This window comes from Anser brachyrhynchus (genome assembly GCF_964034855.1).
Source record: "Anser brachyrhynchus genome assembly, chromosome: 10".
In the NCBI taxonomy this organism is placed as follows: Eukaryota; Metazoa; Chordata; class Aves; order Anseriformes; family Anatidae; genus Anser; species Anser brachyrhynchus.
The window spans coordinates 14485881-14513142 of NC_137705.1; the positions used below are offsets into that span (position 1 = coordinate 14485881).

Here is a 27262-nt window from a genome sequence, read left to right on the forward strand (position 1 = left end):
AATCACTGTTTTCATAGATTTAGAGTTGGTTTGACAAGCTGTTGTGAAGTCATGACTGATACAGGTAAAGAGAGATGTGCTCAGCAAGTGGTAGAACAATAACATATCACCCTCGGGAATATGCAGCTCAGCCTCCAAGTTTTATAGATGACTAAATGTTTGTGAAAAGTCACAGCCTAGCTTTAATTGTGGAATGACCTGGTTGTATAGTGGATCTGGAAGCAGAAACAAAACAGAATAGACAGGAAAAAAAAAAAAGACCGATCTTGGATGATGTGATTTAATGGGTTTCAGTTAAAGCTTGGAAGAGTAAATCAAAAACTAACTTAATATTTGTTGTAGGTTCTTACCGTTTATTTTACGGAACGACACTACCAGCATTAATGGTTTAAAGAGAAACAGCTCAAACTAGTGATGATGTGGACTTCAGTATTGTCCCTTCAAGAAAGTGTGTAAGTATAGAGGTACTCCAGGAGGGTGAATAGAACAGAAGGGAAAAAGTTTGAAATGGAGGAACACTAAGTACTGTTCTTGAGTAAGGAGTTGAACACTCAGTAAGGAGTTTAACATGGATACGAAGGAAAAATGACTAATGAAATAGTGCCATCAAACTGGGATAGAGGTAATGCTCAAGGAAGATGGGATAGGTAAGTATAAGAGGAGGTTAATATGTGTCTGGTAACAAAAGCTTGCTTAATCTGCCTCCCTTCATTTGTGTATCTGCATCATATTTTTCAAATGTTAACCACAATTCCAGTTGATGAAGATGGTTACTGTTGATAAAGCTAATGGAAAATGAATACTTTTTCTCAGATTTAAGGCAAAAATTGTAGAGATGTCCATAGGCTAGTAACAGTAGCCAACATCTTGGAAAGAATTTTTTTTTTGTGCAGAAGCAGAGTTCAGAGCACAGACATCTGCACTGAGACTACTCAAGAATCATCATGTCATCTTGGCATAATTATTGCTCTTTGCTTGCTGTATGAGCATACTGCTATAGATTTAATGATTATTTAATTGGACTAGACAAGAGGTATAAGCAGATCACAACAATGTTATGCAAGAGAAATAATCTAGTTTACTCACAAGAATATTAGCAAAAAAAAAAAAACACCCCAAATTATGGTTAGAAGTTTGCTGAGTACAATTAATACTTTACAAAGGTAGGAAGTCTGCTCAATGATTAACTTCATCAGATTAAAAAATAATACAGATAATAATACTCTATTTTTCTTCAATGGTTAACAATATTTCTCTGTCATTAGAACTGACAAGCAACAGTGACAGCATATGAATTTACAATTAAAGAATATCAGTCATGGAATATTAGCTGAAGACCTCTCTTAACTACAAACAAACTTTATGAAGAAAAAGTTAATAAGCTTTACGCTCCTAAAAAGAAAATAAGTATAATCGTAAGTTATAGCTGTTTGTAACAAATTTGAGCAAGTCAGTACATCCAATTATTTTTAACATGTGGTACTGCAACTAATAAGGAATGTTTTGGTGCTGAGTCTATCATTTATAAATAACTTGGCCATTGACACTTGGAAACAATTATTCTTGTTAAAACTTTAATCAATTTCTGTGCCATTTGCTGCCATCACAAACTTCTGGTGTTTGTATAGGTTATGACAATGTGCAATGACTGCCAGATAGATTTCACTCAGATGAACATGAACATATATGCCAAACAAATATGCATGTGTCAGAACATCACAAACCAGAAGAAATATTTCTGTTGCTAGAGAAAGATTGTTGGTAAAACCCCGTTTTTATTGATGTACACATAAATATTAATAGACTTCAGTAAGTTACATTTCTGCCAAGTAGCTTCTGAAAACCATTTATTACGGAAGATCAGGGATAGCTTGCAAATTTGCTTCTGAAATAATTTGTAAAACTGTATGGTATATTTTTGTTGTTCTCTGTGGTGGGGCGTTCAGGATCTTTTTGGCTAAGACTTTTACAAAGTCAGGATTAGACAAAAGGACTATGATAACCATTAGCCAATGTGCTCTGCTTCTCATGCTGGGCCACGGCAGATTGGTTGTATGTAAAAATGGGCTGTTGTTTTGATATGTGCAAGGAGTGACTTGACTTTTCTTTCTATTCAGGCAATCACTTGAGAAATTACATAAGGTTTTATATAGAGTGCCTTTGCTAAGCAGTAGTGGTTTTAGCAAATTGAAACTGATTTTTAAGTAATGCTACAGGTTTCTTAATTTCTGTGTGAGATCATTCATTGCATCATTTTTTTTCTTACCTCCCCAGAACCTCCCGAAGGTAGTATAAACTGTTTGATACATAGACTGCTAACCTTTGCCAACAATATTGTTGTAGTGGGGAGAAAAAAGTTTAAAACCGCTGCGTATTACGTCTCCTCATCCTCACTCTGCTGTCTCTTGGTGGCATCTGTGTTTTCCTTCAAGTCCTTTTGCTGTATGGGCTATGGGACCCCCCAACAAGTCATCCTTCTTGTACTCTGAACTATGTCAAGTTTACATGCCTGCTCTAGTTTATTCTTGAGCAGAGTCATGGTTCCTTTCAACCCAAGTCATTCTAATTATTATTTGATCGAAGTCCATGTATAGCAACTTAGAACAGGATTTAGATCCATTGCACTCCACTACCTAATTTCAGACTTAAATGTGTGTCTGGTCACAGCAAAGAAACAACAACGCTAGTTGTTTTAAAAATATCTCCGTTATAGACATAAACTTCAGTTTATGAGTATTACAAAATCGGTGCCAAAGTGGATTCTGAGAAAGACAGGATCAAAGCCAGTAGGTTTTAAGCAAATGCACTCTTCCAATAGCTAATGGATTCTGTCATCTGAGTTGAACTATGCCATCTAAAACTAATTTCCTGATAACTTGAACAATTTATGAAGGGTTCTGACTGGTTGTTTGGACTTTTCTTTCCCCCCTGCAGCTGTGAATTAGATGGAAAAATACTGCAGCTGAACATAACGTTGTTTTGTCACTAGCAAATTCACTGCTGGCACTGAATTCAGCCTGCAACAGTAAAGAGGTCATGACACAACATCTGTTTTGTGGAGAGCATAGTTATTACCACCAGTAATACTGTGAACGCTGGAATGGAAAAAATAACTCTAGACCAGAGCTGCTGTAGTAATGTCTTTGACCATTGTGTGGGTTACAGGAGCTGGATTTCCCCTGGATGTGTGCTTGGAAGGTGAGTTTGAACAAAATACTCACGCTGCTCAAACATCAGGTGGAGCTGTTTTTTTTTTTTTGTGTGTGATAATTTCCACCTCAAGATCTCCACAACTCTATTTCCTTAGTATGTTTTCAGTGTTGCTAGTGATTTTGCAGGCAGCAGTCTGGAGGCCTGTGACTAAGGTTTCCTAAACTCCTGTAATGATTTACATTGCTCTTAGATTTTGAGTTAAATACAGGCCATATGAAACATTAAGGGATTTCATCTTGTACTTAACTGTGGGTAGTTCACTCCACTGTATTGCTAATCTGAACTGACTTTGATTCCTCTACCACGTTTCCTTGTGCTAGTTAGTAATTGTGCTTTGCTATCCAGTAGTAACTATGATAACAAAAACTTACCTCTTCCTTGGGGTGATTGCCTTTGTGTGCCCGAGACAAGGGAGTCTGGGATTTTTCAGATTTTTGACTATTCCACAATATGAATTTTGCTCTGTGCTGATATTTTCAGCACCTGCTTTTTACAAAGTATTCAAATAATTAGGAAAAGCACTTTTCTTGTAACTTTCATGTTTAAAGCATTGACACCATCAGACATCTACTTTATTTGCTTGGATCCTGACCAACTTTTCCTGTCCTCTTCTAAGGCCTGACAAGGAATAATTCCAGCCACAAATAAGGCCATGACCCTGCAAAACAAGAAGTGCTAGCGGCTGCTTTTTGCACCAACGTGAAGTTGACATGGAGCTTTGCTTGCAGCATTAAGCAGGTGAACAGTAAAGAAAGCAGTTGCCAGTTACATCCAGGGTGTTTTAATCAGAGAGAGACTTCCAGTCAGTGTCCACAGCTAGTTGAGCAGCTAGGGATTTTATTATTTCTATTGGTCTTAATGTGAAGTGTGCCAAAGTGACAGTATGGAGCATTTTCTGCACTGATGCCTGTGAGTGGGGTTAACGTTAGCCCACTTTCTATAAGAAACTTGGCCAGAGGGGTTTTGCTGCGGGCTACCTGGTAGATCACTGACAGGCCGGCATGGGTATCGATGGCTGAGTGTTTTTGTGTTCTTCTTGATGACACTACTTTTTGTAGGTGTACCAGCTACTCAAAACACATGCTAGATTCTTCTGACAAAACATTATTGAACAAATACTTTTTGTAGAATGATAATTATGCCTGCCCATTCTAGTTTTCAATGTCATTTCCAGATAGTCCAGACTCCCTAAAAATGCATGCTATATGCACTCATTTTTACTCTGGTTTCTTTGGAGTAAACAGGGCAAAAGAGTTTTTGCCATTGGAATTTGGAGTATGTCATGCTTGCTGTAGCGTCAGTCAGAGTCAAATTTACTTCTTATAAGGTATTTAAATTGCATTTTTTATTAAAATGTGTGTTTATGTATGCATGTAAAAATCTTTAGAAGAGTTAATTAACATTAGGATAATATTTATAATAATACGTAATAATAAAGTAGGTCTTTTAAAAACCTGTAGTGTACAGTTCTGGATTTCTTTTTGAAGGAATAATGTGTTTAATGCAAGAATACACTGTCAAGGATTGTTGTATCTATAGCCCTGGTACATTGGAGAAGTTCTGAAAATATGCTAAGGCTGTTCTTCTGTGGATAGTTTGCTACATTTTTTCATTTAAAATATTATCAATAGAAATATCAATCTATTCTATCTATCAATTTCTATCAGTAGAAATAAGCCACACAGGAAATCTAACAAGTTAATCAGCGCTATCAATTTCAGGTGGTCTGCAGGAGTGCTGTTTCCCCATAGATGGCAGTCTGGATTGTGATTAAGAACTTCAGACTGTACCCAAAATTAAATCTGATTAAAAATCTTTTCACAGAATCACAGAATTGTAGGGGTTGGAAGGGACCTCGAGAGATCATTGGGTCCAACCCCCCTGCCAAAGCAGGTTCCCTAGAGTAGGTTGCCCAGGTAGGCATCCAGACGGGCCTTGAATATCTCCAGAGAAGGAGACTCCACAACCTCCCTGGGCAGCCTGTCCCAGTGCTCCGTCACGCTCACTGTGAAGAAGTTCTTTCGCATATTGGTGCAGAACTTCCTGTGTTCCATTTTGTGGCCATTGCCCCCTTGTCCTGTCCCCACAAACCACCGAAAAGAGGTTGGCCAAATCCCTCTGTCTCCCACACTTAAGGTATTTGTAAACATTAATAAGATACCCTCTCAGTCTTCTTTTCTCTTATTTTCAGGCCAGGTGAGGCTTGACCAGGGCAGAGTAGAGGGTCTTTTGCAGAAGAAACCTGTGAAGAATGCCTTCCTTTTAAAAATCTGGACACGATAGCTGTATCATGTCACAAACAGGTCCTACCTAGTCCTGCAAATACAGTGAGTTAACGGGGAAACTGGCTATTCATTTTGTTATGCCTTTGTAATGTCTGCTGCGATTCACACTGCTGCTGGGTTTGATTTTAACTGAGATGATCCTAGGCTAGAGAAAGAAACCAACAAACCCCAGCAACCTTTTGTGATAATGGTTTCTTTGTCCTTAGGTTTTGCAAGCAAGGTACTGAGAAGTTATATTCTATCAATTCTTTTAAAAGTTGCCCCCTGCTGAGGTCACCTGCAGCCAGTGAAACAAAATCCTTTTTATGAGGTCATTCATTCTTGTTCAATTTTGCAGTTGAAAGTTAAGTCCCCAAACCCAACCCTGTAGTGGTACAGAATAAATCTACAGTGCAATTTCACTTTTTGAGCCCTGTTGTGCCACATATTAGTGGGAGTTAATTTCATTAGTTTACTTCGTGAAGCAATTACATAACTGTTACCACAATAGGACTGGAATGGTGTATTACATTTACTAAAATAACTTGGCAATTAATTTCAAATGATCTCTGTGCAGTAATCTGCATGTAATAGAATTATTCAAATGTCTGTGAACATTTTACATGCCGAGTGAGTTAGATCAATCAAAAATTAATTGCATATAAGGCATCAGGATAGCCTGCTGGGATCAGCTGAATACCGGTGTGTCACAAAGTCATAATAATTGATGTAGCATTGAGTCGTGCCTTTGCTTCTCACAACGGCAATTTTATTAGCCAAGCAGGTTAGATGGAAAAATAGAAAAGAGAAATGAAAGAAAGTTAAATATCAGCTAGTGGCCATTAACTTTGATTTGATTCTGTGCTTATGTGGTTTATCATCCTGACACTTTCTGTATGCTTAGAATAGCCTGTCCTTGTTTTGCATGATTACACTTTCACTGTATTATATATCTCAGTACTCCATTTGTTGACTTGAAATACTTCATTTGAACTGTAGTTTGATGGTTTGGCCATTCAACATGAAAAGTATCTCTCCCAGGTAGGTATTTGGTTTCTGTTAGACTTTTTTTCTTTCCAAAGGTGTCACTTAAGTTTTTTGTGTCATAGAAGTAGGGCGTGGGTACCCAATATTTTCTCTTTTCCCTGGCAGCTTTCTCCTAACTTTCTATTTTTTTTAAAGCTGTAAAGCAGGACTGTTGCTGTATTTCAGCTACTGGAGAGTGGTTGGACTGACTTTGTACTTTTCCGTTTTGTGTGTATATATATATAGTAGTGAACAAAGAGGAATTACTTAGAAGAGGAAATTGCTTAGCATTGAGTAAAACTTAACGCTGAAATTCTTTTTATAGAGTCTATGAACTAGATAAGTTTGTAGTTTACTTACGATATTTGTTACTGAAAGAGGCAGATTGGTAGTCATCAGAGGTAGAAAGATAGTTTTAAGTGAGGGATTTTGAATTTAGTACTTCTAGTGTGTGTTTAATAACCTATCTTTGCTTCTGTCTTGGCAAAGTTTGCCTTGTATTGCCAAATAACTTGGTCCTTGGATGAAAGAATGGGTTTCAGTTAGACTGGACCATATCCAGGATCTATAATAATAATAATCACTGCTTGAAGGGATGAAAGACACGGACTCCTGATGGCTCTTGAACAGGAGTCGTTTATTGCCCTTTTTCACTATTACATATACTTTCCCTGTAGCCCCACGCACTGTTCACGCGCCCGAATCTGTCATACAATTGGTTAGAGACCCTCAGACACGCCTTGAGCCAGCCAGCAATTGGCCACTGACCAAAGCTCATCGTAAACACTGCAGCCAATTTACTTTATCTCAACCTATCTAAAAATTTACTTTATCTCAACCTTGCTCAAGTTTTTGTTTCTACCACTTGTTTCCTCACTATCTCTAATTCAGGGGCATGTGAAACAGCGCAAAGCCACCTGTGAATTCCTTTCCCACAATTCCCTCTTTTTTATTTTCAACCAACCAAACACTTTCTATAGATTTTTTTCTATCAATCATCGCATAAGCAAAAAACATTGCAATAAGCATGGTACAATAATCAACAGGGTAAGAATCACATGCAGAATTACGACTGTAAAGTAGCGTGCCTGCTAGAATCTACATCAGTCAACAAGCCACTAAGCGCTAGGGACGTTGCTTTGCAGCGATGCTGCTTCTCACTCGCACAGCACAATCACGCAAAAAGGCCTCTTGCACTTCTCATTCATACCACAAGAAAATATCACTTAAAATAATTTGTCTGCGGCTTCAGGAGGTCTTGTCTACTCCTGTGGTGAGCGGCTGAGAGTGGGGACCCCTCTGAGGAAAATGCTCAGGGTGCACCTAGGGGTGTCCATTCCACAGTCAATCCCACAGCCGAGCAGAGCGACTCCTGGTTCAAGGAATGATGCTATTATAGTTTTGTATAATTATACCAAAGAGATGCATTGCAATAAGGAGCAGTTTGTTGACCATTTGTGTCGTGATTTGGTTTTTGCCCAAGCAATTGAACCTTACGCATGCTGTTGCTGTTACACATCCCAGGATATCTAATTCCTGTGGCTCTAGGGGTGCTTGCGGTAAGTAGACAGTCCAGTTTTTATCTGCCAGGTTTCCCACCAGACATGTCGCAGACAGGTCGTTTCATTGGCTCCACCAGATCCAGGAACCCCCTCCCATCAGTTCCAACTTCCTCCTTTCTAGCTTGTTTGCTACACTATGCCCCCAAGCCACCTCCCTCCTCCAAAGTAGCGTGTCGAATAGAATCAGTATCTGCCAAGAGAGCACTTAGTGCAGCAGACGTGACGTTGTTTTGTTTGGAAAGCCAGCACCCTAATTTATCGAGTGTTGTCAGAGCCTGGGCGGCAGCAATACCGGGTGTAAGGAAGGAGGCTATGATAACTTTATCAGCCTCCCAGAAATCAAGATTGTCCTTGCAGTCTTTCTGGTAGTGATTGACCACTCATCTCGTCTGCCTATGGAGCTTCGTGATATTCAAGATCATAGACGTATTAGGTGTCAATAAAGTTAAACGTCCCAAAGTGCAAGGTCCTCCCACAATATGCGAGGGGACACCCTGCCAGGCCCGGTTGCCGCAAATAAGGAACACCCCGGCTGGCAAGGCCAGTGGTGCGTTTGAGGACCTAGATATGTTAGGGGTGTGGTATACTACACCATTCAGATTCATTCCGGTACACAGGCTGGCCGTGATGTTAACCGCAGTAATATTTTTCCCAGTATAACTGAACTTTAAGCAGGCAAGCGCATTAACACTTCCCAAGATATCTAGCTCCTGAGGCTCCAACAGGGCTATCGGTAATTGGGCCACCCAACCATCCCAGTTGTTCATTGCCTCTCTGGAGGCATTTCGTTTATCTGAGAGGTTCCACACCCCCCCCCCCCCCCCCCCCCCCAAGGTGTGGCCCTGTTGATGTGCTGCTAACCAAATTTGTCAGATCCTTATCTTCTAGCGGAATCCCGACTAGGCAGGTCGTGAATGGATTTCCCATGCTGGCCATAGACAGACACATATGGTTTTGTCCGATCATGTTGGCGAGGGTGACCCAGATGTTTTGTCTGGTCTGGATTGAGGTGCCGAAGCTGCAGAGGCAGATGAGGATGATGGTCCCAACCATGGTCGCATGCCGCGAGCCAGCACCCATCATGGTCCTTGTCCTGTCGAAACATAAATGTACCCTCACACCCAGGTTATTAAGGGATATGGTCCTTCCCGCCCCTAGGTTATTAAGGAATATGGTCCTTCCCACCCCCCAGTATCCAGATTTCTCATCATAACCATCGCTTTTCCTGTTGGAACGGACTTTAGTCCTGATTGCATTGATTTAAAATGCTTAATTATAGGTGGTATTTCTTTGTATTGAAAAGGTAGTGTCAAATGATTCATGACATATACCACTTCGTTTAATCTATTCTGCGGGGTCTCCTGTGTCTCCCCCTTTTTCTGTTTTGCCAGTAAGTCCTTTAATGTGCGGTGAACACGCTCTACTATTGCTTGTCCTGTGGGTGAGTGTGGGATGCCTGCCTTGTGAGTGATACCCCAGGTATGGAAAAAAACCTGCATAGAGTGGCTCGCATAAGCCGGGCCATTATCAGTTTTTACTTCTTCAGGGATTCCGAGGGCGGCGAAGGCCGCATGGAAATGTGCCTGGACGTGACAGCTTGTTTTGCCTGTCATCGCAGAGGCCCAGAGCGCGTGCGAAAAAGAATCTATGGACACGTGAACGTATTTTAGCCTCCCGAACTCGGGAACGTGAGTAACGTCAGTTTGCCAAATCTGAAGAGAAGAGAGGCCCCTGGGATTAACTGTAGTCGGTGGGCCTGATCGTTGTTGACAATCCGGGCAGGTCTGTACTATGAGCTTAGCATCTCCTATGGGGATGGCAAACTGTCTGGACAATGCTTTTGCTGCCTGGTGGAAGAATTGATGTGATAAACGAGCCTGGGACAATGTATTTGGCACTGGGACTTGCAATGCAATGTTGGTCAATTGATCGGCCTGGGCACTTCCTTCTGTAAAGAATCCCGGGAGTGTCGTATGACTTCTAATGTGGATCATGCAGTAAGGGTGGGTACGGTGCTCTACAAGAAATAATAACTCTTTAAATTTTAAGAATAGTGCCTTGTTCTGGATGTGTTTGATTTGAGATCTTTCAATTTGTTTTGCTACTCCTGCTGCATATTGTGAATCAGACACAATATTTAGTGGAGCCTGGTCCCATTGCTTGAATGCTATTACTACCGCATGTAATTCTACTATCTGAGGGGAGCCCTGTATTGTTTCTATCACATGTTGCCAGTGGCCTCCTTGTTCCCACGTGACTACAGCTTTTCCCATTCTCCCTGACCTTTCTGTAAATACTGTTTGTCCTTGGACTGGGTGCCATCGATCTAGCGGCTTGTCCTCAACCTGTACATTATTATAAAAGGTAAGCATTTTATGAGACGGGAGATGTATATATCAAGTTGACCACTGAAACCCGAAAAGGCTGATTGTAGCTCTAAGCTATTCTGGAGGCACCAATCAAAGTAGTCTTTAACTATCGGAATGATAATGGATTTTGGCTCTTCTCTGGCCATTTCTATAATTCATTCTCTACCCTTCTTAATCAAATCCAAAAACATTTCAATGCGGGTGGCAAGTGTCTTTGTCGGTTGGTGGGGTAGAAACACCCATTCTAATAGCAGCAACAGGTCTGTTGTGTTGGAGTCCCATTGCACAATAATAGCTAAAGGTTGTGGACTCTGGTTGCATATGTAGAGCTGAATGGGTAAATTTTCTGCTCGCTGCTGGCATTGTTGGGCAGAGATCTTCTCTATGTGGTTTAGTGCTGCCCTGGCTTCATTAGTCAGCTGGCGGGGCGCATTAATATCAGTGTCCCCTTTTAACAACTCGAACAGGGGTGCTAGTGTATGGTTGTCAATTCCGCGTTGCATTCTTATCCAATTTATATTGCCTATAAGCTTCTGGACATCATTGAGTGTGCGAATTTTTGTTGTAATGGCTACGTTTTGCGGTTGAATACTTTGCTGCAGTATCTTTCAGCCTAAATATTTCCAAGGTGCCTCCATTTGGATTTTTTCCAGCATGATTTGTAATCCCCATTTCTGTAACTTCTGCTGTAGAACAGGCAGTACTTCTTGCGTTAAGTTTTCTGTCGGACTGGAGAGCAATATTGTCGTCCATATAATGATAGATGTATACGTGCGGGAATCGTTTGCGTACGGGGCGTAGTGCTCCTGCTAAGTATGTTTGGCAAATTGCTGGGGAGGTTTTCATCCCTTGGGGCAGCACAGTCCAATGATACCTATCCATTGGTTCAGTCTTATTGATTTTTGGGACCAAGAACGCGAATCGAGGAGCATCAGCAGGGTGAAGCAGAATAGTAAAGAAGCAGTTCTTTAAATCGATAATTACTATATTCCAATTTTGAGGGATCATAACAGGAGAAGGTAATCTGGGCTGGGGAGTTCCCGTGTCTTCCATTGCGTTGTTTATTTGATGTAAATCGTGAAGTAATCGCCATTTTCTGCTTTTCTTTTTAATAACAAACACAGGTTAATTCCAGTGTCTGGTTGTGGGGGTAACGTGTCCCAATTGTAACTGTTCTTGGACAAGTTCTTGGAGAGCAGCGACCTTTTCCGCAGGGAGCGGCCATTGATTCACGCACACAGGATTATCAGTCCTCCAGGTGAGTCTCATGTGTGGTCGTTCATCAATGGCCGCTATCGAAAATTTTCTGGAAAGCTCAGGGTGAACTCGCCCTGTCCCATCACATCCCTCCCCAGGAGACTGACAGGTATGAGGGCAGCATATGGCTGAACGTTATACAGCGAGCCTTCACGAGTGTCAATGGTAAGCATATACCAGCTCTGAAAAGTATCACACACCACCGACTCCCACAAGGCCTTTTGTGGTGGAATATAATGGCCAACCTTTGGGCCAATCCTGAAGAGCAATGACCGTGACATCTGCCCCGGTATCCATTAATACGGTTATTTGTGCGCTCGAGGGGTCGGCCTTTGGGTGATGAAGTGGTAGGGTCCGTGTAGGTCTCTTGATGGCGATTGCCGAGGCCCAAAAAACTGATGGGGGTCCTGTTGATCCAAACCCTGCATCGTGCCGGTCGCGCATCTCTGCTTGTGGAACTATGGCTTCAAATAGTATTAACTGTGCAATTCTAGTCCCCTTGGGTATGAGCATTGGAGGAGGAGGAGTCCATGCCATTGCTCGTCTTATTCCTTCATAACCAGCATCGATTACTCCAGGCAGTACAAAAAGACCCGTTAGTGTGGTGCTAGCCCGTCCTAGCAAGAGGGCGCTGCATCCCTTCCCTACCGGTCCCTTTACGTTTAGAGGCATTTTGCGGACCCGAGCGTCCCACAGGGTGCAGCTCGTTGCTGTGGAGACATCCGGTCCGGCGCTTCCTCGGGTTTTGGCTGGGGGGGAATCCGCGGTGACGCAGCGGGCGGGAGCGCTGGAGCAGCGGGCGGCTGCCGTCGCGGCCCGGCGGTCGCCATGCCCGGGGCGGTGACTGCCGCGAGGGCGGCCCGCCCGCCACCGAGGGCCGCGGCTCTTGTGTCATGGCGCCGCCCCGCCCCGCGCTCCCCTTCCCGTTTCCCTGCCGCGGTTGCGGAGGTTGTCCCTCCGCTTTACGCTTCGGATGGCGCTGGCTAGCCCAGTGCCATTCCTTGCCGCACCGTGGGCAAACAGTGGGAGGAGCAGGGTTACCGCGTTCTCCCCCCGCTCCTCGCTGTGGGCATTCAGTGGCAAAATGCCCCGTGGCTCGACAGCGCGAACACCGTTTACCCCCGGTTTTAAGCGCAGCAGCAAAAGCTCCGGCCAAAGCGGCAGTGTGATGTTCTATGGATCCGACTCGACTGCAAGCCTCTATCATTTGTACTAATGTAGTATTAGCAGGCAGGGCTTGGAGTATTTTCTTACAGCCTGTGTTTGCGTTTTCCACTGCCACTATTAGTATAAGGGCCTCTTTGGCCTCGCGGTTGTCAATTTGTTTGTCCAAAGCGTCTCGCAATCTATCAATGAATTGCATGTAAGGCTCGGTAACTTGTTGCCTACTGCTGGTAAATGATGGCTGGACGTTTCCAACTTCAGGCAACTTCAGCATAGCCTGGAGGGCCAGAGATGCGGACTGTCGCAGGATGGCATCGTTGAGCCTAGCCTGCGATCTCGGATCAAGTGACGGCTCGGTCCCCATCAACTTGTGGGATCCCGGCTCCTCGGAGGGGGTCGCCAGGCTGCCGGTCCGTGTTACCCAGGGTGGCTAATTCGCACCCTTCTTTCCATTTTTGCTCCCGGAGTAATTTTTGTGTTGGCGTTAAAATCATCGCGGCTATCTGACGGCAATCATACGGCACCAACAATTGACCAGTCATAACACTTTCTAACAATGACCGAGTAAATGGTGCGTGTAATCCATATGTAGTCACAGTCTTTCTTAATTCTTTAATTAGGTCCCATTGGAAGGCGTTATATTCATTTGGACCGTTGGGTCGCACCTGCACCGGGAAAGGCATTCCTACTGGGTCCCCGTCCTTTAGCGCTTTCCGGCGCACTAGCTCCCATCGTTCCCACGGGTCAAAAGCTCGGGCCCCCAGGGAGGCATTATCGTGGGCAGGCAAGGCGGGAGCCGAGGGGGTCGGTGGGGAGGGGCCCTCTTCCTTGTCATCCCCCAGGTCTATCAAATTGCACTGCTCTGGTGACATTGCAGGCTCTGATCTCGGTTCGGCTGCTGTTATTGCCTGGGCAGCGGCGTTCTGTACTTTCTTTTCTGCCTGCCACGATCTTCAAGTCTCAGTCACCAGCTGCCACGTAGTCATCACCTCAGCAGCGTTAGTATCCCCACTGGACGCTGCTTCCCATATTTTTTCCCCCGCTTGGTCCCAAGTTTTTACATCAAATACTGCGGGAGCCATTGAGGAAAACCCTTGTTTTTGCAAAAATTTCAATAATAGCTTTATCTTAAACAGATCATATTTTACTCCCCTTTCTATTAGGAGTTGTGTTACTAGTTTCACTATAGCCTCTTCCTCTGCCGAAAGGCTAGCTCCCATGATTAATGCCCAGCTGCTCACCTGTCCTTCAGGTGATGTCCTGGGGTTGAAGCTGCAGTCCAGTTGCAAGCTTGAGTCATTCGACTGGGTTCACTTCAGGTGCTTATGCAGCACTGGTCCTCCCACGTCAGGGTCACCATTTGAAGGGATGAAAGACATGGACTCTTGATGGCTCTTGAACAGGAGACGTTTATTGCCCCTGTTCACTACTACATATACTTTCCCCGTAGCCCCATGCGCTGTCCACATGCCCGAATCTGTCATATAATTGGTTAGAGACCCTCAGACACGTGCCTTGAGCCAGCCAGCAATTGGCCACTGCCCAAAGCTCATCTTTAACGCTGTAGCCAATTTACTTTATCTCAGCCTTGCTCAAGTTTTTGTTTCTACCACTTGTTTCCTCATTATCTCTAATTTAGGGACATGTGAAACAGTGCGAAGCCACCTGCGAATTCCTTTCCCACAACTGCTTTACCAAAATGAAGGATGGAGGCGGTGCTGAAGCTCGTATCAAGGAGCTATCATGATGATGTGCTGTATTAAGTGTCAGAAAAGCAAGTCGCCTTTCCCCAAAATGGACAAGAAGGGGATAAGACAAGGAAGAGAGAGGTTACTTCTTTCATGGCTCCCAGGCAGTCAATGACCTTTTCCTCCTTAAGCTCTGTGCTCCTGATTGTGCTCTTTTCTTCACTCTGCACCTTCTAGGCCTGCGTGCTCTTGCTCGTCCTATTTAAAACACATGCCTGTGTTTGAAACCCTTCTGCCTGCATGTGCTGTGGACAGCTGTGTGCCTGTCTGAATGGGTGATACTGTGCTATATGGAGTATGTCTTCTCTTAAATACAGAAATGCAGTTTCTCTTTAGCCATCTCCTGAAAGGGTAGTGAGAAGGAGTTTTATTCTGTTCCTTTTTGTGTTTCTTCTGTGTAATCTTCTTTCATTGCTTCATCTTGTTGATGAATTTTTAAAAGCAGGAACAGACTCTAATCTGCAAAGCTATTGTGCTTATGGATAGGTATGAAAACAGCTCTCTGAGGGAGCCTCAAATGAGTTGGATCACCTTCTAAACGGTGGAAGGTTCAAGACGAATGTGAATGTCTTTGGCCTCTCTTCACAGGAACTGCTCAAATTCTGATGATGGATCTACTTAAAACCAGAAGCACCTGAATTTTACCAGTGAAATTATTATCAGCTCCCAAAGATATCGGCATTCCTGGAGGGCAAAGGGAAGGCTGTAAGTGGATTGGTGATTTAACTGTAAGAACCGTCTCCTGCTGCATCATGTGGGTGACTGCTGCTAGAACTTGGCCTCTGATCAGGGCATTTCATCACTACAGAGCTGACAAAATTACAGTTATCAGAAAAGTAGGTAAAATGTAGACAGGCTGGGGGTAAAAAAAAAAAAGGCATTGAAAGGTTAAATGAAACTGCACTCTTCTCAGGGCTGGAATTTTATAGGCTGTATTAGGCAGGAAGATGTGAGTGTGATTTGTGAAAGCAGAGCTAAGCTAAATCCAGTGTAGCAAGCCCAGGTCCTGGTGGCAGTTCAGTTGTCAGTGCTGGATGCACTGATGTTTGCAAGCACCTCACCTGCTTGTGGCTCTTAGAAAGTTACGCTGGGCTGCGACTTCTGCAGCTGCAACAGTCTTGCTACTTAGCTTACTTTCACCTATTAGCTCTGGCACATCCATCTCAGCTCTAAGCATGGGTTGAGATTGCACTGTGGGTTTGCCCTGCAGTTGGTCACACAGCAACAGATGCTTATAGAGACATTTGCTAAGTACGTGCAAGAAAGGCAAAGGATTGTGATAGTCTACAAGAATCTGAAAGGTGTGAAATGTAAGGAAGGGGTGAGGTAGGTTAGCACTGTACAGCTGGCATGTGGTAGAATTGCAACAGTTGGTAGGAATGTTTCCTAAATATAACTTTTTAGTTTGTTCCTCGTTTAAACCTGTTTGGGAAACAATCTCTGTAGAACTGGCAACAAAGACTTCTTGTTTGAGAGGCACTAAAATTAACCTCCATAAAGATGCACTATATACTGTAGATTATATAGCCCAACAGGTGTTTACTGTCCTGTATTTCTTCTAGGATAAGAGCCTTGAGGTGTAGAGTCAAGCTCAGCATAGAACCAGGGAAAGAAACTTGTGCAAGATACATGTGAGAACTGGGGTAAACTTAAATCAGTGGAGCCTTTCCTCCCATGTTAGATACAAGCTGCATTTGACCCAGTTCTTCAGTAGAATCTGCTCAGGGTCGTTTTAGGAAATGTGTCCTCAGCCTCTCTCAAATAGCACCTAGAGGATGAACTCTGTGCTGGAAAGAGCTACTTCCATTTCTGTTTACTGATATGGATTTTAATGTGCTACAAGTTTTATCCAAGGTTCTTCTGATGCTTAAAAGCCATTTAAAAGGGACAAGGACAGTTCATTGGCTCCATAAGGATTATTGTGTTGACAGATGCTGCCGGTCAGCCTTTTCGGTTAAGCTTGCATTTTGGAACTCCTGGCTTAAAATGGAATGCAAAATTGAGGCTTTCACAGTCAACATACATACTTTCTAGGCATAATGAAACGGGGAAACTTTCACTGAGTTTCTTAACCAAAGTAACCTGCGAAAAGGCTTTGCAAATTATATAGCAGTAGAACTGGTACCGGATACTGGAGAGTTAGCTCAGCCTTTTTAATAAGTCAACAGCCTTTTTAATAAATTTCAGTGATCCCCACCCCTCCCCCCCAACCCCCCCCCCCCCAAAAAACAAAAAGAAGAAAAAAGCAAAAACCGAACTAAACACACACACACACACACACAACTACACAACTAAAATCTGTGTGGTCTGCCTGTTCCTTAGACACGTGTTTTGAAATTGTGTTCATCTTTCACTAACTAGCCTTCATGAATTTTAACCTTCCCATTTGTAATGATGCAACCTCTGTGATGTTTATTATAACTGCTGTTTCAGCACATGGTTGTGATTTTTAATGGCTTTAACGTGATACACTTTTGCTTTCCTCAACACCGTATTGTTTTCTGTCAACTTTTCTCCCCCTTGCCTCCCCCCATCACTTTTGTACTACTCCCCTCATCTCCATTTGCCTTTCAGTAGTTGCATTCCCCTAGCACTGACGTTAGCATTACCCTAGCATTAGATTCACATATTCTCCAGATGTTTCTTTCCCAGGCTTGGGGTTTTCTTTCTCCTGTTGTGTGGGATTTACTGTCTGTGTGCATCAGCATAAAAATGTGAGATTAATTTTGTTAAATGTTAGACTTCTTATAATAATGAGGTGTCCATTAACATCTTATTTGCTTCTCAGTATGAAGATATAATTTTTATTTAACTCGAATGTTGATCGTAGTCGAATGATTTAACTAAGCTATTATTTGCGACCTCTGTTTGTGAAAGTGTACTTTGCTACTTACTGGCAGTACTTGAGAGCTTGTGTGGGTTTTATTTGTTATTTGTGATCTGATCTATAGCTGTGAAGTACAAAGCATTCTCCTCCCCCAAGCTGTTTTTGCATAAACAGTTTTCAGTTAATTAAGGATTTCTTTTGGGGGCTTTTGCTTCTAAAATTACAGGTAAAACTTGGTCAAATTTGGGGCTCCCCAGGTTCTTCCTCCCTGTTAGCTATGCGAGGGGCAGAGAGGGATCAAGCTGACATTGTTATTTGGATGAGGCTTCCACTTCTGTTGGGGGCATTTCTGCCACGTTTCTGTGTTGTGGAATTAGGGATGTTCTGGGGGATATTTTAATTGAGAATCAGGACTTCTGAGAACATATTTAACAAAAATTTTTCTTCTTACTGAAGCATTCCATTTTTATATTTCTTTAAATGGATTTACAAATAAGGCTTAATACTTTTCTCTTATGTTAACAAAAGAAAATGAGTGTTATTCGGATGAGAACTACCAGGAAGTAGCTCCTGTAAGGCCATTTATCTGCTTGATGTAATCATGGGTTATATCACGGCACATTGTGCTAATGTAGCCTAAAGCAATACGCTATAATGGCAATGTGAAGTTATATAAAAGTATTTCCCAAGACAAAGAGAAGTGATGCTTTCCTTAGATGATTTTGTTTTCTTTTGTGGTGGTTCATGCTGTAGCTTTTTTTGATGTTTCCTGTGCTGGATATTGTCTTTGCGTTATCTAAAGCTGTTCATAAACGTGCATTCAGAATTCTGTGGTAACTATTTACTTAGTTCTGTCAGCCTTCTTAAAAACAAAACAAAACCCCAGCTATTACATGTTTGTTTTTAAAATAATTTAAATAATTCTCTATCCTTGTTTTGGTTTTACACAGCTGCTAATAAAAGAGCTTGGTGGGAAAAGGTAAGCACAGGGTAAATACGTTACTTTCAATGAATTGATCAGTAAATAATGAATGAGATGGTTTCCTTTATCTGTTGTAAATTTTAATATTTGTCAAAGTATTGTTTTTGTGTTTTTAAGGTGCCTCTGGGGATGTTCTGACTTCCCCTTTTTGGGTATGGATCTTGTTTTTTCTGTGAATTAACTCAGCAATAACTTCTACTGGCTTGAGTGAGGACAGAGACCCATAGGGCTGGAGTCCGGAAACTTGCGGTAGCTTCAAGTTCAGTATTGCTTGATAGCAAGGTATCGCTATTGGGCATCTAATTTTATTTTTCGTATGTGAGATGATCAATGATAAGCTTTCAGCTTGTGGCATAAGCAATATTGTAATGATTCGTATCTCTAGCAGTCTGGGTTTCCAACAGTTGGTGGAGTAGGGGAGGAAGAGGGGAACCCAATAGCATTGCAGTCCTTTCATCTGCCAAAAGATGGAGTGAATGACCTACCAAACAGCCTGCACAGCTAATTGTTTTTTCTAGGCAACTGGGAACTTCTCTGCAAGGAAGGAAGGTTTTCTGCTGCCTTACAATGTAAAGGCTTATACTTCTCATAATTTGTGCTAAATGTAATGAGGCAGTTTGTTGTAACAAATTGATGAAACTGGGTGGTAACAGATGGGTTGGTGACAAATGGGTTAATTAGGGGTCTTATATAATCAGTTTTTATTTCAACTATTTTGTCTACTTATGTGTGAAAGGGTATTTTAAAATAATCCTTTCACTTTTTTCAGGAAAAAGAATTGCGTGTGCTACTGATGGTCTGAACTGTCCCTTCTACAAATACAGGGGTCCTTATCAAATCAAACTAAAATCAGTATTGACATATCATAATTACAAATGGAAAAGCTAACATTTTCAGTAGTGCAAGGGAATTATTTTAGTTGCTATGGAACGCTAAATTTCTTTGGCAAATAAGATCGTGTGCATGCTGTAATGTAGCTGGGTACATGTTGTCTTTTTCTGTAGGCTTTTCATTTCGTTGTCCGTGCTAGAATTACCTGTTAGATTCTGGCAAGTGAGCTTTTCCCATCAATTACACTAGCATGAAAGCTGTAGAGTTTTTCTATGTTTGTCACTGTTTGCTTCACTTAGTGTCTGCCTTTGTGCTGAGGGACTCTAATTATTTCTCTCAGGTGTTGTCTCAGGTGACTTGATGTTGTCACTAAGCTACTGAGGTAGGTGCTGCCAACGTGAACCACTAAGAAGCGCTGGAAAGACTCATCAAGATAAGATGGAGGAGGCTGGAATCACAGGGGAGAGGCTGTGTAATTTAGATTCATCAGGTAAATGAACTACAGACAAGTATTATGGGTAAAACTGGTCCCAGAGTGGCCTTTTTTGCTTGGTAACACTATGGTGACTTTCCAAAGGGTATGGTTTGGTAAGCTGCTATTTTGACATAGCTGCTAGGTTACATTCAGCATCTAATGTCTGATATCTTGTATTGCCTAGGTTTTTCTCCCTAGCATTCCCATTTATCTATAGCAATCTCACCTATAAAGGCAGTCTTGTTTGCTTCTAGAATATCCCTTTTTCAGGCCAGACTTTGTACCTCTTCACAGAATTGAAAGGCAGAGGAGTACTTTTAGCTTTGAACATTTCCAGTAACGTAGATTTTCCCTTTAAATGTCAGTAACTTGGAGCATTAGAGCATAAATGAAGTGTCTGATAGGTGGCATAAATGGGGCAGAAGGAGGTTAAAGGACTCCCCCAGATGCACATAGGAAGTCAGTGTCAGATTGCAGTTCAGAGATGAACAGAGTTTGGATTTTGGTACCTTTTTCAGGGTACAGATTATTATAACATCAACCTGTCTGCATTAAATTTTAAACATTGCACCCTGTTTCCCTCATGTCCTATCGAAAAAAAAAAAAATCCCAAACCAATATAAGCACTTAAGGATGATAAATGTGGATTGCAGTGTGGGAAGGTGAAGTAATAGTGACAGCAAATGGGCAGGTTCGTTTGATTCAATGCATTTTGTACGTTTTTGGGCACTTCAAACATTGACAGCTCTAATTGTGTGTTACGAGACCATTCAGCTTTCATGTGCATTTGTGTAATTTTTGTCCATTATTGTAAAACAAACAAACAAAAAAAAACCAAGAGACTTAAGCTAGATCACAAATTGGCATGAAGAACACTCATGTTGAGAGGAAAAGTAGGAAAAGAAGTTGTGATGTAACATAAAAGGTGAAAAAGGTGAGTTCTTATTTAAATGAGGCCGCCATATTTGCGTATTACTTGCACTGCTCTTAAAATAAAAAAGGACTCTTTCAGACTTTTAGCAGTTTGTATTCGGAATACTCACTTCACTGCTTATTCTGTATAAGGCATAACTATCTGCAAGAACAAACTTAAATGTTAATGAATTCAACTGCTTTATCCACTTGATGTGTATTCATTTTAGGAGAATTGAGAAGGGTGAGGGAAAGGGAAACGAAGGTAAAGGAGAAAAAGGGATTCTGTGTGTAAGACTGAGTTCCTTCTAGAAGATGATCTTTAACTTCATCCCTTGTGTGACTACCTTTGAAATAGTACTTACAATTCACAGGTTTACTCACTTTTTCATTGCTTAAAAAAAAAGTCATGTTTTGAAAATAATGTACACCCTGATATTGTTGGGGGGGGGTGTATGTTTAAAGTTACAGGAAACAAACATTCATGAGCTGTGGTGAGCAGTTGCAAACCTTAGGATGCTGTGAGGTTGGCCTGGTGTAAGCTCTACTTGCAGTTACCTTGAGTGTTTTGGGTGTTGGGAAGTGTGGGAAGGGTCTTCCAGTGTGGAGATAACCAATGTAGTACTTGCGGTTTAAAGGTCCCAATTACTGTAAATGCTGAAAATGTGCCTTTTGCCCAGATACTCCAAATGACCTTAGGTTCCTGTGGGCCCCAGGAGATGGTGTGTTGCTGTCCATTTTAACAGTAAGAAGCAGACATAATATATGGAGGTAGACCAGAGTTTGAGAAACACTCTGTAAAATGGCGTTATTTTATTTCTGTTCTATGCTCTGCTTGTTTTAGCAGTGCCAGGAGCTCTGTATAAACTCTACAGAATTTAATCTACAAAAGACTTGAGGTTGCAGGCACGCTACTGTTGTGTTTGGTGTGGACATGGGCTGCACTAAAAGCATTGCCTGTGGTGGCTTCTTGCCTGGACACCAGGACTGACTATAAAAGATAGCTGTGTCCATCTTTGCTGGTTTAGACAAGATAGGGGTGGTCTTAGTTCAATTAGATGTGGCTTACGCAGGGTAAAATGTACGTTTCTTCACACAAGCTTATACAAGGCACTGTGCGATAATATGACTGGGGATTCTGCACGGCATTTAATGCCTTTAAATAAATTGACTGGAGATTACAGGATCAGTTTGCAATTGGAGCGCTCAGAAGTTAATGGAAGCTGAAATCAGAGGCCTTGCCTGATCTCTTTACGAAGATGCAAACTGAAAATTGCAGCATGTGGGTTTAGTTTGATTTCTGGATGTTCTGTTCATAGAGCTGCTGAGAACAGAGTCATGCTGCCATTTTGGTTCTAGAGCTTATCTAGAGCTTATACACTCAACTTGATCATATGATGGTTTTATCTGATCTTACTCTTACTGAAGTAATGAAACTTCTCTTTTCAATTAAAATCAAGTTAAAATTAAGATATATTTTATCCTAAATACAGTTTGTATATATAAATGTATTTTAGAGATCAAAAAGTTATGCTGTCTTGTTGTTTAAAAGGGATGTTGCTGTATATTGGCAGTGCGGTTTAAATTGTGGTATTCATTTGTAGTAAGGTTGAGTGGGCTCCCATGTCTGTCTTTTAAACCTAAAATATTGACAGTAATGTAATCAAAGTCCTTACTTTTTATAGCAGGTTTCCTGAGGCTGTCCCTCGGAAACCTATTAAATCTGAAGAAGAAACTGAAGTGTACTCTCATAGGGCTGACTTCAAGGACACAGCAAAAATCCAGATCTCTGCTGCGTCCCTCTCCTTCCTGACACAAATCTAGCATGGACTTTGTGAGCATTTCCTTGTTTCTTTCCACGTCCTTATTCTCCTGCATTTATACAAAGGAATGTTCTGGGAGATACTAGAGCTGTAAATGGCCTTACCTTTTTTTCTTTTTTCTTTTTTTCCTCCACTTCCCAGTATTGCTGCTTAAAGCATCTATAAGTGCTCTTCCTGCCAAGGTCTCTTGTATTTAAACCTCTAGCTCTCTTAACGTAAAGACCCATTTCTCTAATGAACTGACTTGACAAATGCAATGGATTTATTTGAAAAAAAAGTCAAAAGGAGCGATTTGAATTATTTTAAAAGATATTACCATATTTCATAGCAGCAATGTGTACCTACTGCTGGGACTAGTGGCTTAAGGCCTTGAATACAAAATTTCTTCTAGTTAGATGACTGGATGGCCCCTCGTGTGCTACTTTTATTCTTTCTGGAATATGCTTTAATCTCCAAAGTGCCTAATGTGCATATCACAAAAAAACCTGCTTCATTGTTTACGTTTGTGATTTTTTTTTAGGGAGAATACTCAGCTTGCATTGAGTGTCTATAAATAAATCATAAATATTTGCAAATGCTTTTGTTTGCACAGTTGTAACAGCTGCTTTCTTGCAGAAAAGCAAGGGTTTCTTGCTCAAATTAACTGTGGAAAGTGTTTCTTAAATGAACGGAATGGCACAAATCCTACTTTTACTTTTTTGCTACTTGTGGACTCTTTGAACATCCCAGAGGACCATCTCTTATTCCACAGAAATCATAGGCAAAAGTTCTTAAAGGTGCCTTGTAATAATTCTTGCTCAGCTTGGCGAAGACAGGGTTAGATACCAACCTTTCCTGAATACTTCAAGCTCTCCGTTGTGCTCTTTTTACATTCAAGTCAAAAGCTGACCAATGAATAAACCCGTTCTGCCCCCCAATCTTCCTGCCTGTCCTGCAAATGCCCTGCCTGAGCCTAGAAAACAGCTGTGCTTGCCTGGCTTGTTTTATGCTGTGCTCTGGTGATCTGTCCTGCAGGCATCACACATCCCCCACAGAAGAGGGAAGTTGGATGGCTAGTGAGTTACCATTTTTCTTTCAGGTGCAGAGTTATTCTGCTCAGGTGTTTCAGGAGGGGGAGAGAATTCCAGGAGTGTTCGGCGACCTTCACACTCACCCTTCTGTGTGGCTTAGCCTTGGCCGAAAAGTCTGCGCTGCCAGTGCGACCTGCCTGCAAAAACCACAGCGGTCACACAACCTTCCAGGTTTCCTTTATGGAATGCTTTTTGGGCAGTCTTTCTCTTGCAGGTGGAGCCTTTTTGCTGGGTCAGGAATATTCCACATGTGCAACTAAAGCGGATTTTTGTTTACCTTTAGTCCCTTTCCCATTACCTTATTTTCCTCTCTCTGCATATGCGATGGGATCCTTGTCACCTCCTGCTAGGACTTCCACCATAACAGAGACCCAGCTGCGCTAGGCAGTGGTACTGCAGAGCATAAAAACGCAATCCCTGACCAGGAAGAACTTCCAGTCTGCTTAGAACACTACTCAAGAGGCAGAAGATGGGATGTGAAGCCATGTTTAGCTAGGGAGGTAAAATGCGCTCGAGGCAATGCAGCAGGGCAGGGGTGGAACCAGAAATAAATCACAAGTTGTCTGAACTGCAGGTTATATTGTCTGTGCTTTGACTTCTGCATAGGTAGTCAGAACTATGTAACTCAAAGGGATCAAATCCATAAGAAAAAAGCCTGCTGTACATATTACTCTAGGATATGGGAGTGAAGTCTGAGTGAAGTCTTTTCCCGTGGCTGAGAAATTGTGTGGCTGCTGTGCAGAAAGTGAGATTTGCTGTTAAATAAAGGAATGAAGCTGTGTTCCTCCTTCTGCCAGTCTTGTTTTGGGTCAGTCAGCAAATATTTGTTCTGTTGCCTTAGTTTCCCTGTCTATAGTAGTCATACTAAGTGCCCAGCTCTGGATTGTTTTGCAAGCATATCGTTACCTTGATTTGAATTCACTGAAATACAAATAATCTGAACGAACTGTTACAAGTTTATAACAACATCTCCTATGTAGCTGTGCTGTCAAAGCAGATGGTGCTATCTCTTGCTCCAGAATTAGTGTAAGGCTGAGAGAACATATTTGTTGCTTCAGTGTTAAACTTGGAAACAAGTAATCTAAGAATTCAACAGTGGCATTTTCCTATACATTTTTTTTTCCAAAAGCAGTAAACAGCAATAAAACAGGGAATGTCCCTTTCTGCTTGGTGAGAGGAAGAACCTGATATGGAAAATTGCAAGATCTGGAGCTATTACTAAAATGCCTCCTGTTTTAATTTAATGTTTCTAGATCAGATTTTTTTATCTTTTACTGTTTTCTTCATGGTTAATTTCTTAATATGCTTTCCAAAACAGTAGAAAAAACTGTTGCAGCCTCTGCTTCTGCACTGACTTTTCTGACAGTTTGTGGTTATGTACCTTACAGCTGGGTAGGGTCTATTAAGTGATTTTTCTTTTTATTTCTTTTGTGAAGATGAGAAAGTTCTGTATTGAGAGTTACCTAGGCTTCTTTTGTATTGTTTCTAAACCACTCAGAATATGCAGTAATACTTCATCTAAGTTAAATCTGTTACAGAATGCAATTCCTGGGTGTTGTGAAGTGGGTTGTAGTATACTTATTTGGCCCAGTATATATTCATACTCTTTCCCAAACGTAAAGCCTGTTTGTGGCAGTGCACAAGTGGATGCCTAGGAAAATACTGAAGAGCAAGATAAGCACGTACTAACATTTCTCTCATGCTTCCAGTATTCCACTTAATTTTTGAACCTGTGTAAGCTTTTATATCCTAAGGCAATGCGTTCTACAGTGTAATTACATGTTGCAATTTCATTTGACATCCCATAGCTCTTGTATTATGAAAGCTATTGAGCACTTGTTTCCTATCTACCTTTTCCATGGCTTCTAGTATCTTAAAAATCTTTCTCGTACTCTTAGCAGTCTCTTTTCAGACATAGTGCTGATGTATTTATTGTTCATCTGAATGGAAGCTATTTCATTTCTTTGATTGTCTGTGCTGTCTTCTGTACTTTTTCTAGTCTGACAGCTTTGTTATGATGGGGAGAAAAGGGAGTGCACTTATTCCTTTGTTAATAACTCCTAGCATTTGATTTTATTTTTTTTTAAACTGCTAATGAAGACTGAGTTGATGTGTTTACAGAACTGTGTATAACTTCAAAATCTCATTCCTGAGTGGTAATAGCAATTTCAAAGTCAATCACTGCGTGTAAAAAGTTAGGATCATCTTTCTGTGTATACATTACTTTACATTTATCAGTCTGGGATTTTGTCTGCTGTTTAATCAAAATCACTCAGTACAGTGAGAACCCTCTGCAATTCTCTGCTGTCAAATTATGTTTTTATTATAACAGATGTTTTAGTAACGTAAGCAAACTTTGTTATCTTGGTATTCGCCCCTTCTCCAGATGAATTATGAATATTTTGAACAGTTCAGTCTTTAGCAGAAATCTGTGCTATGATCTCCACATGACTGCAGCTAGAGCAGTGGGACCACACTGGAGGCCTCCTGGAGTAGATGATGTGTTCATTTCTGTATCATTCTTAGCTGAACATATAACCCATTCAACTTGTATCTTTCTGTTCCCTGGCAGATTGCTTTTATAAGAACTTTTAGTGATAAATGTTATCAGAAGCCCTACAGAAATCCATTGAGACTACATCAAGCGTATATTCCGTGTCCATATGCTCCATGTCTCCTTCCAAGAATTCCAGTAGCTTGTGAGTTCTGATTTTCTTCTAGAAACAGTGTTAACTCTTCTTCCATATGTTCTGTTTATGCACGTATCCTTAAATTTTCCTTATCATGTCTGGCATTTTGCCTGCTGTGGAAGCCAGAGATCTGGTCTGTATTTCCCTGGAATGTCCCCAGAGTGCTTTTTGAAAATTGGCGCTACAGTTTGCCACCTTCAGTTTCTGTGGCATTCAAGGGATGTTACACGCAGACTGTTTTATTCATTTTCTATAACGCTCAGGTGTTTCATTTCTGACACTAAACTTTCTGCTCCTCCTTTGTACCTACTTGTGCAACTCACTGCTATGAAAGGAAGAAAATCTCACTCTGAATTTATAGTTTTTATATGAATTATATTAAGGCCACAGGCAAAGCTGTCCTAGGCTGTTGTGGGAGCAGTAGAACAGCTATCTGACCAGCACCAGTTCCACAAGAAATCCTTGAACTTGATATTACATTTAAGCATAGACAGTGAGGTGTTCATGCTTATTAGGGAACTATATACTTTTTAGGAGAGTATTCATAACCAATATATAAGATTCAGTCTTAGCTAACTGGATTTGCAAATGTGCTTTTATTGTTGCACTGATTTCTGAAAACCTGGTGGTTATGTTTTCTGTTACGTAACTCCCTTTATGTAGTTCCTGCATTTAATGAACTTGAGAGATACATGTGTTGAGAAGTGTGATATTTAGCTTGCAGTTGGTTGCCTGACAACACAGCATCAGTCTCGTACTTCTGCACTGGAGATATGGTAATGTTCTTGCTAGTCTTAAGATTATGTACATAGGCTGAGAAAAACAATCTGTCAGCAGCATATTACAGGTTTCCATCTATGTTATTCTCAGGCATCTCAATAAGGTATGCTTATTAAATTACTGATAGAAATGGGGTTTTGAAACAGTATTAAAATATTAGGAAGCAACAGCTTTACAGCTTTATAGAGCTCATATACAAAATAAGGAGGGAGCCCTGTAGAAAGTAAGTATGCGGTTGTGCAAGTGAAGACCATGAATCACAGAATTGT

General features: G+C 41.4%; 1 long non-coding RNA gene across 1 annotated transcript in view; it reads left to right on the forward strand.

The window, feature by feature from the left end:
* Nucleotides 1–458: 458 nt before the first annotated feature.
* LOC308200385 overlaps nt 459–27262 on the forward strand; it is a 191363-nt gene continuing 164559 nt past the window's right edge. Inside the window, exons 1-8 of the long non-coding RNA XR_013955582.1 lie at nt 459–647; nt 2935–3198; nt 3830–3951; nt 5405–5540; nt 11559–11692; nt 15192–15308; nt 18381–18409; nt 19584–19733. This is a non-coding gene — a long non-coding RNA (uncharacterized lncRNA). The remainder of the gene's footprint in view (nt 648–2934; nt 3199–3829; nt 3952–5404; nt 5541–11558; nt 11693–15191; nt 15309–18380; nt 18410–19583; nt 19734–27262) is intronic.